Consider the following 17,748-nt stretch of genomic DNA (forward strand, 5'->3'; position numbering starts at 1 on the left):
AAATTTTTGAAATTTTTTTTTTGTAATTTTAGAAAAACACCTCTTCGAAGAAATTTCTTTTATCTTTTTGAGGAAAATTTGGTTTTGAAAAAATTTCATGCTTTCGAAATTTTTTTATTTTACTTTATTTCTTCAAAATTTTTGAAAACAATTTTTTTATAATTTTCGAAAAACACCCCTTTGAAAAAATGTTTTCTATGTGTCATAGTGGTATTCCATTAACTTTTAGGATTATAGTCAAATACTTACAAATATCTACGCTTTCACAAATAGCAACAATAAACAAATTTCCTCAAAACCAAAAAATTTACTTTTTTTCTAAAAAAATTCTAAACAAACAACGTAATAAATTTAGAATTTTGTGTTCACGAAAAAACAGTATTGTTTTTATTGTTGCAAAAAATCAAAACAAAACTAAATTATTTTTTTGTGTTGAGTTGATATGGTAAATAATATGCAGGGTCTGATACACGCAAATTTCCATTGACCATTATAGTGACAAAATTATCGATCACCAATTCCAACAGGATTTCAAAATCAGAGTTGGAATGAGTTGTTGTGTGGTATACTTCTGAAAAAATGAGAAATAAACAAAATAAATCTAAAAATTCGAATTCTAACTTTATCTTGTGTATGTTGTTATTACCTTTGAATTTTTCCAATGAAGCCACCATTCATTTTAAATTTTCCAAGAATTTTTTTTATCATTTCGCGTTTCTTTCCTTTTTCATTCGATTCCAACATTTGTTCATAGCCGAAAACATCGTTTGCAAACGCATTCATTTCCATATAGAATTGGTCAAAGAAAGCATTGCTCAATTGAATTGAAACATTATTTTCATAAATACTTAGGACCTTAACTAATGCACCTTGGTACATACCTAACGCAGATATTCATCGCGACCTTGACATCGATACTATTGATGAAACAATACAAAGCGCTAGCAGAAGACACATAAATAGACTATTAACGCATACAAATCCTATGATGAGAAGACTACCAAATAAAGAAAAATCTACCCAAAGTCGGCTTAACCGTCAAACACCAACAGATCTTGCAAAATCCTTGTAATCAATTGTCAACTAATCGTATATGTCATTGTTTGTAACCACTTGTTTTTAAATAATATGTATATATTTCTTCTAAATGAGCTTGGGGGCATTGGCCCTTCAATATCACTCTCATTCCATCTTTTTGTTAATCAAATTACTTATTGTCTAACGACAGGTGTAATATTTTATGGAAGAAAAAAAAAAAAAAAAAATTTTCATTCGAATCATTTGAAATTTCTGTATACAAAACGAAAAATTCAAAAAAAGTTGTACACATAAAATGAATGTCGATTCGAAACTTACTTTAATCTAAGAATCGAGCAAGTTTTGTTTTGTACAATATTTTGATTTTTTCTTTTTTTTATATGAAGAAAATATTTAAAAGAAATTTTTTTTTTTGCTAAAAACCTTCCCCTAGTGGATCCCTATAATATGAAAAAAGAACGAATAAAATTGGCCTAGTATCGGCCCAAAAAAATGCGTACAAACGAAAATCATTTCATTTTTATATATATAGATTATTGAAGTCAACATGCACAGACTTGCTTTCGTTTAACTTGACACGCCATTTTTTGATCCAATTTTAAATTGCATTTACTGATGTTTGTAACTTCTGAATTGCTTCTAAGTGTTTTTCATCAGTTGCTAATACTGCAGTATCATCGGCAAATGTTGCAGTTGTTGTATTGCTGCATGTGGGTATATCGTTAGTATACAAGAGATACAAAACTGACCCGAGTACACTGCCTTGCGGGACACCTGCATTAATATCTCTCAGTTCAAAAGTCTCTGCTCGTTAGGTAGGATTTTAAAATGTTTGAGTATTGGATTGGTAGAGTTGTTTGAAGTTTATGGATTAGTCCCTCATGCCATACTTTATCAAAAGCTTGCGATACATCCAGGAATACCGCAGAACAGATTTGTTTTTCTTCCAGTGATTTTTCAATTACATGAGTAATGCGGTGCACTTGATCAATCGTTGAGTGCTCATTTCGAAAACCAAATTGATGGTTTGGTTTATTAATAAATTAATAAATCAATTAAATTTGAAAAGAAAAATTAAATCAAATATTAAATAAAAACTAGTTATGATAAACCAAAAAATAAATTAAAATGGAATAAATTAGAAAAAAATTAGTCATATATTAAATAAAATTTTTAAAAATAAAACTAAGTAGAGCAAAATAAAATGAAAGGAAATTGAGTAAAAATTTAAGTAAAATAAAATTAAATTAAATCAAATATTAAATAATATTTTTTTATGTAATAACTTTTAATATAAATTTATAATATCAATTCACCACACACCCTATCATCGCCGGAGACTTTAACTCTAAGGCCATGAAATGGGTTGGTTGGTTGGTTAGTTAGAGTGGTGATTCATCCAGAATCCAACTAGCGCTTCCGCACCATTTTGTTGCCACATCCTCGTTACCAAATTATTTAACAGTTATTTGCAGCAGGACTATATCCAGTCTGTGCGGTTTAGGAACCTTATTAGGTTGTTGACGTCTAAGCCAGACAGCTGCTCGAGACTCTCGAACAGCGGTTTGCCCAGGGTTGACATTCTGTCCTTCCATAGGGCAGGGCAGTCACAGAGGAAATGGAAGATTGTTTCTTTTTCCTCCGGTTGTTTACAAATGTGACAGTATGTGTTGTGAGGGATGCCCATTTTGGCGGCTTGTTCTCCGATAGACCAGAAGCCAGTTATGACTGCCGTAAGTCTACAGGTGTCCCGTCGTTTCATGTTTATTAATGTCGACGATTGCTTGAGGTTGTAGGTGGGCCATAACGTTCTGCTGATTTTGCATTTCGTCTGGTCTCTCCATCTACAATCTGCGATTCGGAGGTATTTTAGGGAAATTACACTCTTGACTGCACCTAGTGGTGTGAATACCGATTCTGCATGGCACATCCCCCTCTTGCCAGTTCATCAGCTTTTTCGTTACCTTCTATGTTCCGGTGTCCCGGGACCCAAATCAAGGTTACTCTATGGTTTTCACTCAAGTTGGTGAGGCTATTCCTACTTTGCTCCACCACTTTAGAGGTTGTTATAGTCGCGTCCAGCGCCTGGATTGCGACTTGGCTATCCGAAAGAATAGCGATATTGCCCTTAAAGGAGAAATCTGCGATTAGTAACCTACAGGCTTCCCCAATTGCTAGTACTTCCGCTTGGAAGACGCTGCTGGTATTAGGGAGCCGCACAGATTTTTCAATTCCAAGTCTATGAGAGTATATACCAGCTCCAACACCACAATCCATTTTACTGCCATCTGTATAGACTGTGGTATCGAAGTTGTTTAGAGAGAATCCCTTCTTCCATTCTTTTTTAGATGGAAAGAGTGTGGCAAAATTCCTGTTGAACGTTACCATCGGGACGATGTAGTCAGTCCTCACCGAGGTTAACTGAGTTTGTCGCAGTAATAGACTAGCGTGACCATAAGTTTTTCCTTTCCAGCGACCCGCTTCATTTAACCTAATTGCACTCATGGTTGCCGTCTTCTTTATATGTAGGTCTATTGGAATAACGTGTGTCAGTACATTGAGAGCCTCTCTAGGACATGATCTGATTGCACCGACCGTTATTGCACAGGCTGATCTTTGTATTCTGCCGAGTAATTTGGTATTGTACTCTCTCCCTAGAGCTTTCCACCAAACTACCGAACCATACGATAGAATGGGTCGTATAACCGCCTTATACAGCCATAATGTATGCTTAGGTTGAAGACACCAACTTCTTCCAAGCATACGTTTGCAGGCATATAAAGCAATTTCTGCTTTCCTTACCCGTTCTTCAACGTTTAACTTCCAGCTAAGTTTGGAGTCCAAAATTTCCCCTAAGTACTTTGCACTGGTTGATAAAGACAGAGTTTGTCCGTTGATATTTGGTAGGGTAAAAATTGGTACCTTGTATCTGGTGGTAAAAAGCATAAGTTCTGTTTTACGCGGGTTTAAACTTAGCCCACATCCTGTGGCCCAAGAGTTAAGCTAGCCTAACGCCCTTTGGATGATCCCACTGATCGTATTTGGACACAGTCCTGACACCATTAACACCACATTATCAGCGTACGCCACCACTTTTACCCCACCTCCGTCAAGTTTTGTTAAGATTTTGCTGATCACACATAGCCAAAGAAGTGGAGATAATACTCCTCCTTGTGGAGTGCCCCCGTGGACCTTCTTGGTTATGTTGATATTACCCATATTAGCTTTGATGATCCTCGTTTCTAGCATGGAGATGACCCAGTTACTAATGCAACTGTCCACCTCCAGGTCTATCAACGCCCGTTGGATGGCATCTGTGCTAACATTGGCGCCTTCGATATCCAAGAATGCCGCCATGGTATAATGGTTGCTCTCTAGAGAGCCCTCTATTGTTCCGATAACCTCGTGAAGCGCTGTCTCCGTAGATTTGCCTTTAAGGTATGCGTGTTGTGCAGTTGATATACCAGAACTCTCCAAAGAGCTTCTGAGGTGTGTATCCAAAAGTCTTTCAAAAGTTTTTAACAGGAAAGACGACAGACTGATTGGCCTGAAGTCTTTCGCTGATTCATGTCCTCTTCTACCTACTTTTGGTATGAAGACGGCCTTGACTAGTTTCCAGCTGTCTGGAATATGGCCTAAGTTTAAACACGCTTTAAAAATTTCCTCTAGCCATGGTAGGATACAGTCCAAGGTTTCCTGTAACATCTTTGGAATGATCCCATCTGGCCCCGGAGATTTAAAGGGTGAGAAAGATTTGATTGCCCATGTAACTTTTTCTTTGGTAATGATTTCATTTGCAAGATGCTGTGATTATATTGGCTCCGCCTAATGTTTCCCCTCTCACTTTCGTAAGCGCTGCATCCCGGAAAATGCGTGTTTAGCAGAAGCTCTAGCGATTCTTCTGCTGTAGCAGTCCAAGTTCCATCAGGTTTCTTGACCCAAGAAGCCATTGAGTGGTCTTTGGAAATAACACAGCTGAGCCTAGCAGAATCCCTAGTGGATTCGATTGACGAACAGAATTCCCTCCAGCTCTCTTTTTTGGCGGCCCTGATTGCCTTCTTGTACTGTCTCCGACTTTCTCTATACAATTCCCAATTTCCCGTCGAGTAGCTGAGGTTAAACGTTGATCTAGAATTTTCCCTTAGTTTTAAGAGCTCACTGCTCCATCAAAGAGGGTGAGTTTTTTTGCTAAATTTTAAGGGGCAGGACGTTTTGTAGGCCCTACTAAAAGCCTTTTCCATGAAATGGGGTAGTCGAACAACAAACCCGAGAGGCCAACGAATAATAGACATGGTCGCTAGACTAGGACTCGCCGTTGCAAATGTGGGCAATAAAGCTACCGAAGACCAGGGTGTGAAGGCACAATTCCGGATATAACTCTAGTGTCTGAAACGCAAACAAAATAGGTGAATGGACAGTTCTGGAAGATTACAATGGCAGTGACTACAAGAACATTACCTACTGCGCCGGAGAAACAAACGCAAACGCAACGAAACGCATCAAAAGCTTGCGGAAATGGAATACATCAAAACTTTACAAAGCAAAACTTATCACTAAAATTGACGAGGGCCAACCACACCACGAAGAGCCAAGTAGCGCCAGACACTAGGTAGAGATGACGCTGAGAAGGATAACGCAGGCGTGCTCAGCAGCAATGCCCAAAATAAAAAGTGCGCACCCGAAGAAGTCCGTGTACTGGTAGACAAACGAAATCCGCGATCTGAGGCATACGTGCATCAGCAAAAGAAGGAAGTACACAAGAGCACGAAGAACCAGTCTCGCTACAGCAGAGCACGCCGAATACAAAGCTGCGAAAAGCACCCTAAAGACGGCCATCCTGAAAAGCAAGGAAGAAAAATGGGAGGAGCTTCGGCGCGATATAAACCAAAATCCCTGGGGCTTAGGATATAAAATCGTGCTAAACAAGCTCGGAGCAAGGCAGCGACCTCCTAAACTAAGCAAATCCACTATGGAAAACATTCATGACCTCATGGCAGATAGAGTTGACGAGGAAAATACCGACCCACCCCCGCTTTTCACGATAGAGGAACTGAGAGAAGCAGCTGCAACTCTCAAAAATAACAAAGCGCCAGGTCCTGACGGGATTCCATCGGAGGTTTTGAAAATTATCGCAGTTGAGCGCCCACAAACGCTTCTCCACATGTACAATGCCTGCTTAAATGAAGGAACTTTTCCAGAAATTTGGAAGAGACAAAAGTTAGTCCTCATAAGCAAAGGGAAAGGAGACCCGGAAGCCCCATCAGTGTATCGCCTTCTGTGCATGCTCGAGACGGAAGGGAAGCTGCTAGAAAAAATGCTGAAACCACGAATGGGAGCAGCAATAAGCGAATCGGGAGACCTCTCGGATAGGCAACACGGCTTTAGACCGCGAAGGTCCACAATTGGAGCAATTGAGGATGTAGTAAAGAGCATAGTAAAAGCACAGAGAATAATCCATTTTTCTCGACCAATCGTGCACCTCGCTACAATCGATGTAAAGAACGCTTTCATCAGCGCAAAGTGGAAAAATATGATAGACGTATTGGAGAAGCGGTTCAAAATACCCCAACACCTGATGAAGATGATCCGCAGCTACCTCAAAGGCCGCGTACTCATTTATGGTACAAGAAGAGGACAACGGACAAAAATGATAACCTCTGGCGCGGCCCAAGGGTCCATACTAGGCCCTGATCTCTGGAACGTCAGTTATGACGGCATCCTCACCATCGATATGCCCGACGAGTGCTACCTAGTAGGATACGCAGACGTTGTCGCAGCGGTAATTACCGCACGGGATGTAGACGCAGCAAGGCGGAAACTTACACAAACGATGATTCAGCCACATGATCATGTTATTATGGCAGCATTTAAATCAAGTAAACGTTTAAATATATTTTAGATTCAGTAGAAGAAAGAAATTGCATGTCATAGAAGAATTCAGAAAGTTAAGTTTACAATTATGGATTGTATTACACATAAGAAAGAAGCCGAAAATGATGAAAACGTTCACCTTCGGCCATTAATGGCTGATTTAATTCGCGAGGGCTTAAAATTTGCTAAACGTATGGAACAACATTTTCTTACTCATGATCCTGACATGGAGGGTGCATTAAAATTTCAACGAAATTTTAGGTTTTGTGTTGCTGGATATCAAGAATTATATAAGCAACTTGAGAAACCAAAAAAACTGCCGCTAATAAGGGGGCGTCCATAAATTACGTGAGATGTTTAAAGGGGGGTGTGGGGTCGAGTCAAATCTCATCTAATCTTACGTTGGAGAGAGGGGGCGGTCTCGGCAAATATCACGCAATTTTTTTTCTCGTAGGCACGTATAAACCAACCAGAAAAAAAATTAGAAAATTAGTAATCGACTATATCATTTCTATGTTATCTTAATCGATTTTCAGGTGTAGGAAAATTTAGAAACATGAAAATTTCAAAATGCGATATCTCTGCGAAAAAAAAAAAGATATTTGAGCAAACAAATCGCCATTTGAAAAAATAAGGCTTGTATTTAAAGATGCCATCCTTTAATTTTGGTGAAAGAAAACATCTGCAAGGCTACATAACCTCAAATATGGGCAAAAATGGTGTTTTTTGCACTTTTAGGTTAGGATATCTCAAAAACCAGAGCAGATAGAGCAATTCTGAGGCCAGATTTGGACTCAGCGCATCATAAACCTTCGGAAATATATAGTCTGGTTTCTGGGTCTGAATGTTGGTTAAATTTTGTCGGCCTGTGTAATCATGTACGCGCTTCGCTAATGTATTGGTTGCTCCGCTTAGCAGCTCAAAATCATACGACTAAATAAAGATAGCGGAAAAAACTTATAGACAAAAATGTTCACAAAAGAATGCTCTATAAAAAAGCTCTGAAGTATATTTTCCATAAAATCTATAAAAAAAGAAGTTATTACGCTTTAAAACAATGCATCCCTTAATTTTTCGCGTAATTTTGTTTATAACTTTTTTATTATTAATTTTACAATAAAACGTTTTGAATGAAAGTTTTAGATAATATTATTGTCTACAAAAAAGTGTCTTACAAAATTTTCGTAACTTTCGAAATTCACGAGATAATCGCAAAAAACCAGTTGCACCCTTATTTCCAAGATGGCGGCCGTGGGACACAACCCCCGACCCCGAAAACTCAAACTTAAGTTCACAGTGATGGGCTTTACATAATAAAACCATAAACTCGCATACTCCTAAAATTATGAAGTTAAATCCTCTTTTGACTGGACTATATGTCGCATATATTTGCTTACACGATTTTTTTGCACGCTGTAAAAAAAGAGTTGGATGTACTTGGAAAACCAGTTGCTTACCGATTCAAGCCTGCTTAACAAAACTCCTTCTCTCTCACGATCCCTTCCATATTTAGCGCTATCTAAAAGGGGTTCATTTCCATTTCGCCATCACAAGATTTTGTTCCTTGAGTAGCTTTAAATATCTATTCGAGTTGATCGACTTAATGCTACTCACAAAAATGAGTTTGGAAGCGCCTTTGGCGGTGTTTACTACATCATCTTCCTCTTTGCATTTAGTCAAAATATTTTAAAAGAATCATTAAGTCAAGTAAATGTTTAATTGTTGCAAATAAAAATTATTATCTGAATGTTTAGAAGTTATAAAGCTCACGCTTATGCCAACAAAACACCCCTGCACACATACAAACGAATGCAAAGCGTAAAAAAGTGACTTTAAAGCCACCAATTAAATGGCCAAAATTAACATTTGCTTATCGCTGACTTATACAAAACAAATGTCAACTCCTTGAATGACTGTTGAAATCCCAACATAGTTGGGTAGATGATGGCTGATATTTAGAGAGAGAGTGAGCCACGTTCCCTGGTGAATGGGATGGCAAACGGGAGGCAGTTAAACGAATTACCTCGCTTATGGCACACGCGTCAAACAAAGCCGAGACGGACGCGCGCACTCCCCCCGTTTGTGACACATACTTGCATTTATATGAAGTTGCTGTAATATTACGTATATATGTGCGTGTGTGTGTATGTGCGAGTGCACACTTTGGTGGCAACACTCCCCACATGAGTTGGCATACGACAAATCCGAAGGATTTGCGGTATTTGTGCGCATTTGTTAGCGCTGATGTCAGGGATGTCAGCGTTGCTGGAAACGTTGACGACGTTGTTCACTTTTGAAAGGAGCCGAAATCAAATTACAACTGTGTGCGAGGGTGTTTTGACTGCCGGTGGAAGAAAAAAAAAATTGTATATTTATCGCAATTGTCGTAAAAATCACATCAACAATGTGGTTGTCGCTGGTTTTATTGTTGTTCATATTGTTGCGTTGCTGTTTTCCCGGCTGTCTGCTTCGCTTACTCTTGTTGGCTGGCTGGGGTAGTGGGTGTTGCACACATCCACACGCGCGCATTTTAGCGTTTCTAAACGAATTAAACTGCAACATTGAGATAAGATTCTAGATATGACACATGAATCCGAGCGAATCAAGACAGACAAAAATCTCATCAACCAAAATAAAGGCAAACCACTGATTCGATTGCGTTGCAGTGAAAATATATCAATGTGTAACGATGTGTGTGCTGCGCCAGATATTCTTGATCGCAAAATAATGTTGGTGTGTGAACACATTTTCACTCGAATTCGGTAAAGACCGATTTCGTGCAAGTATGAGTGCCTCAGTGTGCTTGGATTAGATTATTAAGATTGCCGCGCCAAAGGCAACTAGAAAATAATAGTTATTTTACGAAGCTAGTTAGCTGCTACTTCTTTTCGATTGGGGCAATAACCGCCAGAACGACTTTGGCCAGCTTCTTCGGTGCGCACCAGTCTTCTGCCTTAAATTCTTTTACATATGTATTATAGCCCGAATTTGTTGCCAAAAATTTCAAAGACCAAATTTATAACAGGTGGCGCTAAAGTAATCCTCCTAGCAGAAAATGCTATAAATTTTGCGATTGGCCCCTAATGCCAGTTCTGTTTTGATATTTGTGTAGTAAACACATGCGAAATACACGTTAATAAACAATATGACGCTACACTGCTCCAGAACGCGGAATATTGCTGACTATTTATTTGACCAATAATCGGTCGGTGACTTTGGCACAACGTGAATTTCGTCGCAGATTTCCTCGCCGTCCAACGCCTACTGGTGAAACACTGCGACGTTTAGCCGCTCGCCTCGAAGAGACTGGCACAACACGAGATGCTGCCAGGCGTGGCAGACCCCGGAGTAGCCGTTCTGCAGAGAATATTGCTGCTGTAGCGGAGGATGTCATGGAAGCACCGTCGGCATAGACCAGACGACGTGCCACGCAAATGGGTATCAGTCGACGGTCTTTACAGCGAATTTTGGTACACAAATTTGAAGATGTTTCCGTACAAAGTCCAGACGGTGCATCAGCTGTTAGCTGCTGACCGCCAATCGCGTCTAACATACGCTCAAGCCATCCTTAATCACCACCAAAAGGAAGATGATTTTTCATCAAAAATAATCATGAGTGATGAGGCCCATTTCCATCTTAGCGGGTACGTAAATAAGCAAAATTTACGCTTCTGGGTCACTGAAAATCCGCGTGTAACCCACGAGGAGCCATTACACCCGCTCAAAGTCACTGTATGGTGTGCTGTTTTCGCTGGAAGAGTCATCGGTCCTTTTTTCTTCGAAGACGTCGCGGACCAAACGGTTAATGTGAATGGTGAGCGCTACAGAGCAATGATCAACGAGTTCTTTTTGCCGCAACTTGATGAATTGGGATTGGAAAACATGTGGTTCCAACAGGACGGTGCAACGGCACACACTGCACGTGCCACAACCCATATGCTGAAGGATGCATTTTCCGGGCGCCTAATCTCCCGGTTTGGCGATTTGCACTGGCCAGCAAGATCGCCTAATTTGACCGCTCCAGACTTCTTCTTGTGGGGCTTTTTGAAGTCGCGGTTTATGTCAACAAGCCTCAGATTCTTGCAGCTCTTAAAGACAATATCCGTCAAGAATGTGAGGACCTATCGCCGGAAGTTTTAGCCAAAGTGATGGAAAATGCCATAAAAAAGGCTCAAATGGCAATCAACTGTGTCGGCGGCCATTTATATGGCATCATATTCTCGACTTGATGTAAAAAAAATTAAAAAACCAAATAAAAATAATCCACAAGAAGAATCAAAGTTTTTCATTTTTGTTTTCAATTACAGCCAAAAAACATCGCAAGGTTACTTTTGCGGGAGCAGAGGTCGGGGTCTACCAAAAAACACTTGTTGAAGGTCGCTGCTGCGCGAACTAGCAGATGCCGACATCTCATAAGACGGTGTAAAAACAAAAGGCACAGAACCGTGTACGTTGGAAGAATCTTGTCGAGGCCTTATGCTCCCGAGAGGAGTGAACTAGGAAACAAAAACCAAAAAAAAAAAAAGCATACATCCAACAGAGCCAAAAATGCTTTAAAAGAAAACTATTTTTAGAAGGGATAATAATACAAATAAATATAAAAAAAATTTATACATTGTTTATTAGTACTTAAACTTTATAAAAAAAATGTATTTTAATTTTTCTTTACAAAAATTAGTATATAAAAAATCACGTGACCCTAAGTACAATGGAAAAAGGTTGCTCCACGATCTGCATCATTTCTTCTTGAAATGTTGATGGATCTGTAAAAGTAAAAAAAATTCTTGTAAAATAAAGTTGTAGTTATAGAGTGTTGAGCCGGATTTTTGAATTTCGAAAAATTTTGCAATGTGCCGAATTAAAAAAAATATGCGTTTTACGTCAGAAATGTCACACTTTAATTATGTTTATAAAATTTTTTAATAAAAATATCAAAAATCAAATCTATAGAGAAAACTCTACCGAATATTTAAGAAAACCGCATCAAAAAATATTAAAAACTGTATGAGTTATCATGCAGACCGAGCCGAAAAAAGTAGTTTCGCGAAAAACGAGTTTAAAACTTGAGGTTCAGGAGCGCGCGGACCGCTCTCTACCTAGTTAATGGGCTGTAGAAGAATATTGGGAATTTCCGCATGAAAATTTCACAGAATATTCTTAAGTTATGATATATTCGAAATATCGATTTTTTCAAAATTCTGGACGTATGTAACCCCTTAAGCAAATACTTGTTAAAATATCACTTGACTAGAGTTCGGAAAAATGTTACGGCAGGGGCTCACAATCATTTTTCTGAAGCGGCTTTCTTTACAGAAATATTTTCTTTATTTAGCGATGCTTTATAAAAGAAAATACGGATATTATTTCAAGCAGCAGTCTACGCAAAAGAAAGACTTGCTCTGTTTAACCCTTCCGACCCGACTTACGCGCAGCAATACTGGTATAAAATTATTTATCGAAGTTGGTTAATTAGGTGATGTATAATTTAAAAATTATTAAAAATCTGAGGTGCAATAACAGGGTGGCGCGGTGGGTGGTGGTAAACCATTGTACCACTCGGGATGTTATGTGGTACAAATAAGTACCAGCCGTCCTGTAAAACACACTTTAGAAATGAGAAATAATATAGCAAAAATTTATATTTTATTTATTTTTTTTTTTTGTATTTATATTTTTTTAATTATTATATTGATAGTCGAAAAAGTCTTTTCGTATTTTGTCAATAGATGTCGTTGGAGTCATCTATCTCCAGTGCTACCAATCACATTGTGTCATATCATATGGTGTTAGAAAAGTGGCATTTTAAGCTTCATTTAACCGAAAAAAAATTAAATTCGGAGAAGTTGAAAAAAAGTTATAGCTGTTCAAAAATGAGTGAAAATAATGAAGAAATTCGCTATATTTTGAAATTTTTGTATAAAAAAGGGAAGAATGCCACGCAAGCCACCAATGAAATTTGTGAAGTTTACAGAGACGATGCTATATCAGTTCGTGTAGCACAACAATGGTTCGCTCGCTTCCGTTCTGGAAATTTCGGTGTGAAAGATGCAGATGGTGACATTCGGTTCAGTGAAAGCGAAGTTAGTGCGTCGAAAGTGTCAGTATGTTTGTGACATCGGTACAAAAATTAGTTTCGAACAAAGAGCTAATATCAAATTTTATCGGTTACAAACCGGTTACATCGATAGCCGAATCATTTGCATTGATGAAAAATGAACTCGAGCCAGAGTCGTACATCAGAGATGGTTGTGAGGACTTAATGACGATGAACATACGGGCCGCCCAAAATCAGTAACCACCGGAAACTCCTTCGAAATTGTTCGTAAATCTATCAAAAATGAACCGAAATCATCGTTGAAGTTCATGGAATCGGAGTTGAATGTTTCCAAAACATCGATTTATCGCATTTTAAGTGGTCATTTGGGCTTACGAAAGGTCTGCGCACGTTTCATTCCGCACAACCTAACTGAGGACCAAAAATTGCGTAGAATTTAACATTCGAAAGACCTCATTAAAGAGGCGAGAAAAGTTGAGCTCTTCTTTCACAACATTGTAACTGGTGATGAAACGTGGTTTTTTAATATGAACCTGAAACTAAGAGCCCCAGACGCACCACCACCCTAAAAATCGCATTTGGAGAAGTCAAAAATCATTTGAATCGATTCCAAGGAAATTATCCACAAGGACTTCGAGCCGATGGGCCAAACCGTCAATGTTATTTTCTATCTTGGCGTTGTGAAGCGTTTGTTGCATCGCATTCGTCGAATTCGCCCTGAATACCGCGAAGGAAGCTGGCGCTTATTGCTTGATAATGCACCCTCTCATCGATCCCCTCTTGTGACTGACTTTTTGACTAAAAATCGCATTTTAACCATCAATCACTCACCGTATTCGCCTGATATGGCTCCCTGTGACTTCTACCTATTCGGAAAATCGCATTTGGCCATGAAAGGAAAACGTTTTGCGTCCGCAGAGGCCATCCAAAAGGCTTGTACCGACGTCCTAAAGGACATTCCGGTCAATAACCTGTAACACTCTTTCGAAAAGCTTTTGGATCATGCAAAACAGTGAATCGAGGCCAGAGTGGACTATTTTGAATAAATAAACTCGAAGTTATACGAACAAAGCTCCTGTCGCTTCTATTTTAGCTCAGTCTTGTTTATTTTGGACTTCACCTTGTATATAACACTTTACAAAAAAATCATATCTGTATCAAATAAGGTGTGAGTGACTGTATCTGTGATTATGTTGCTATGCTTTGCGTTATTTAACTATGCCACCTATACAAATTCATCTCAATCTCACATTCCCCTTGTGTTAATTTTCTTATTCTAATTGCATATTGATTTCTTTTGGTTTCCTTTGGCAAAACGTCTTGCAAAGTGTCGAATATGAACGAATATTTAATGAGCACCTACGGCTTTTTTCCAATTTTACCTTGACTATAAATATGTGTGTTTGCTTATGTCTCCTCTATGTTACGACCTGTACATGCGAACAATGTACTGCTATGACCTGTTCATGTCTTATCGCACTGATCTCTCAGGTGTCGAGACTTATAGGAATTGATTATATTCTTCTTTCGTTCAATGCAACTTAATTCAATTCGCTTAGGCTTTGAGAATAAACAAAAGCATGCGCCTGCGTGTGTGTGTGTGTGTGGTTGTTTTGGTACACGTGAATTTTCACACATGCAAAGTGACTAACACAACAGAAGTATATACTTCGAAATTTGCTCATAGCTTTCTGAGAGCCTCAAAGTCAGTGTGTACGAGTATGGGTTTGTAGCTAAGTGACTGCAAAGATTTTGAAGATTGTGATCCTTTTTGCTTAGTATTTGAGGGTAAGCTACTTAGATTTTTGTTAGAATGACTAATCTATGCTGTACTAGGTTATTCAATAAGTTTCGGTTTCGATAAAAAAAACACAGTTTTATGGTTTGAAATACACTTCATTGTTCAATGTAGTCTCCGGGAATATCAATAAACTATTTGCAATGAGATTCCCATTTATGAATTTCATCTCTGAAGTGCTTCAAAATACCTTTCCGCAGCGTTTATGAGCTCATCATTTGATGAAAAACGCTTTCCACGCATGCATTTTTTTAGGTCTGGAAACAGACGGAAGTCGCTAGAGGGCCAAAACTGGTGAATGCGAGGATGCTCCAACAATTCGAGCTTCAATTCATAGATTTTAGCCATTGTCAAAATGCTCTTGTGACACGTTGCGTTGTCTCAATGAGAAAGAATGGTTTTTCTTTTGCCAACTGGGTCTTTTATTACGAATTTTTTACTTCAGCTGGTGTGAAAGGTTACAAAAATATTGAAAAATTTTTTGTTTTACCAGTTTGCAAGTAATACACAAACAAAATTCATTTCGCATCTCAAAAAAACTGCTGCTAACAACTTCTTGGCCGATTTCTGAACTCCAACTTGTTTCGGAGCTGAAGAACCAGCTCCGCACTACTTTTTAGCCTCTTGTTCTGATTCAGGATCATGCTGATAGACCCAATTCTCATCCGTGGTGATAAATCGACGCACAAAATCCAATTTATCCTTTCGAGTGCTCAAATGTTGCTGAGAAAGTTGCTTTCGAATGTATTTTTTTTTTCATTGTTTGCGAATGCGGCACCCATTTCCGGAACCCAATACCTACGGAACCCACAGCTTTCCGGAACCCAATACCTCAGTCAAGATATTTCTTGCACCGCCAAACGCCTAGAGCTTCTACTACATCTCTTTCAGTCACTGGACGATTTTTAATACAATTTCTTGTATTTTTTCTACGATTTCGTGGATCGTCTTCAAGACTTGTACGACCACGTTTACATTCAGCAAACCATCATTCTACTGTACCAATTGATGGCGAAAAGTCCTTATAAACTTTCAACTTTCGTTCATCAATTTCCTTAGCTTTTAAACCTTCCAAAAATAAAAACTCAATCACCCGCGATACTTAATTTTTTCCATAAAATATAGAAAATACTGCAACACGTCGATACTAAATGGAAGGAATTGACAGATTGAAATGAAACTTCCCAAAAGTTCACATGAAGAGTGAACGAACATAACAAAAAAAAATGTTGAGTAGTAGCAATGCTCTTTCCTATCGAGCCGCAAAACTTATCGAACTACCTGGTGTATTACTCAGACTGTTTAAATTTAAAAGCCAAAATGTTATACTCTTCTTCAACCTTCGTACCCTCCACTTGTTTCGACCGATGATGCACGAGTCTTCTATGCAATATTAAGTAATAAATAAGTATAGAGTAACAAAATACCAAAATACAAAAAAAAAGTTTCAATGTTCTGTAAAACGTCTCAGAAGACAAGGAGCCTATCAGCGCGAAAACCGTTCACTGCCAGATTATTATTATAATAAGGAAATTTAGCACTGCGACTTGAAAGATCTATTTTGCATCCTTCGTAGCTTCAGGGTATTTTTCTGGGCACAACTTCCTCAATAAATTTTAGTATGTTTTCTATTTTATTGAATTTTATTAGGTGCGCAACTAAGTTCTCGCTGTTTTGCGATGAAAATACAACTTTATTCTAAAAAATTGGTTACAAGTGAATCACTGAAAGTATTACCCATCGCTGGCTACTACTCTTTCCCATCTTCCTGGTAAATCTCGTATACCGTCGTAATAAAACTGTTCATCTTTTGAAGCTATCCACGGATCAAGCCATTTTTTGATGTCTTCATATGAATGGAACTGCTGGTCAGCTAGACCATGTGCCATCGATCGGAACAGGTGATAATCCGACGGCACATTATCTGGAGAATATGGCGGGTGGGGTAGGATTTCCCATTTCACTGTTTCCAGGTAAATTTTAACGGGTTTAGCAACGTGACGCCAGGCGTTGTCATGCTGTAGAATCACTTCTTCATGCCTCTCCGCGAATTGCGGCCGCTTCTCGCGCAGTGCTCGGCTCAATCGCATCAATTGAAGTCGATCCCCAGTGATGGTTTCGCTTGGTTTTAACAGTTCATAATAAACAACACCGACTTGGTCCCACCAAATACATAGCATAACCTTCGCAGCGTGAATATTCGGCCGGGGCGGCGACGTAGAGTCATGCCCATGACTTTCTTTTCTTTGGATTGCTGTAATGAATCCATTTTTCATCACCCGTCACTATGCGATGAAGAAAACCCTTCCTTGTTTTGCCACTGGAGCAGTTGTTCACACTCGATTTCCTCCTCTGGGTTTTTGCTGCTTATGCATCAGTGCTGGGCACCTTGCCCGCACATGTGTTGCGCTTTCATCTTCTTCCCGACAGAACCTGGAAGTTTCATCAGAGGTTACTTTCACTTAAGTAAGTTGATAATTCGATTTGCAATGCTTTATTAGAATTCCTGTGATGATTCTAAATTTATTCTTATTTAATTCCATACGGTATTATCTACTTTGTTTTTTTTTCTACTTCCTGAAAAAGAGTTTTTCCGCCCCTCTTTCGTGGGCCATAAGATGGCTATGGGCAATAAATGCGGAGGCCACCTCTTTTTCCATTCTCGGCTCGTGCGAGATCTTTCTCCCGGTTCGCTGACACTCGCCCCTATACCTTGTCGGTGAGGGACCCATCCGTGGAACACGTCTGTTTTATCTTGTAAGTTTTAGATAACTCTTACCAAGTTCTTTTATTGTCCAGTTCCGTCTTGAAGCATTGACAAAGATGAACATCGATAGCATCAAGTCATCCATGGCATTGAGATACCAGAGGTTAGTTTACCATGAATATAAAACTTACTGCGGTTTTGATAAATGTCTGAGACCATGGTAAGTTTAATTGGTATTTAGGAGAGCCCTTCTCGCTGAGTATTGCATGCTAATGTGAA

The sequence above is a fragment of the Anastrepha obliqua genome, chromosome 1 (genome assembly GCF_027943255.1).
Source record: "Anastrepha obliqua isolate idAnaObli1 chromosome 1, idAnaObli1_1.0, whole genome shotgun sequence".
Classification (NCBI taxonomy): domain Eukaryota; kingdom Metazoa; phylum Arthropoda; class Insecta; order Diptera; family Tephritidae; genus Anastrepha; species Anastrepha obliqua.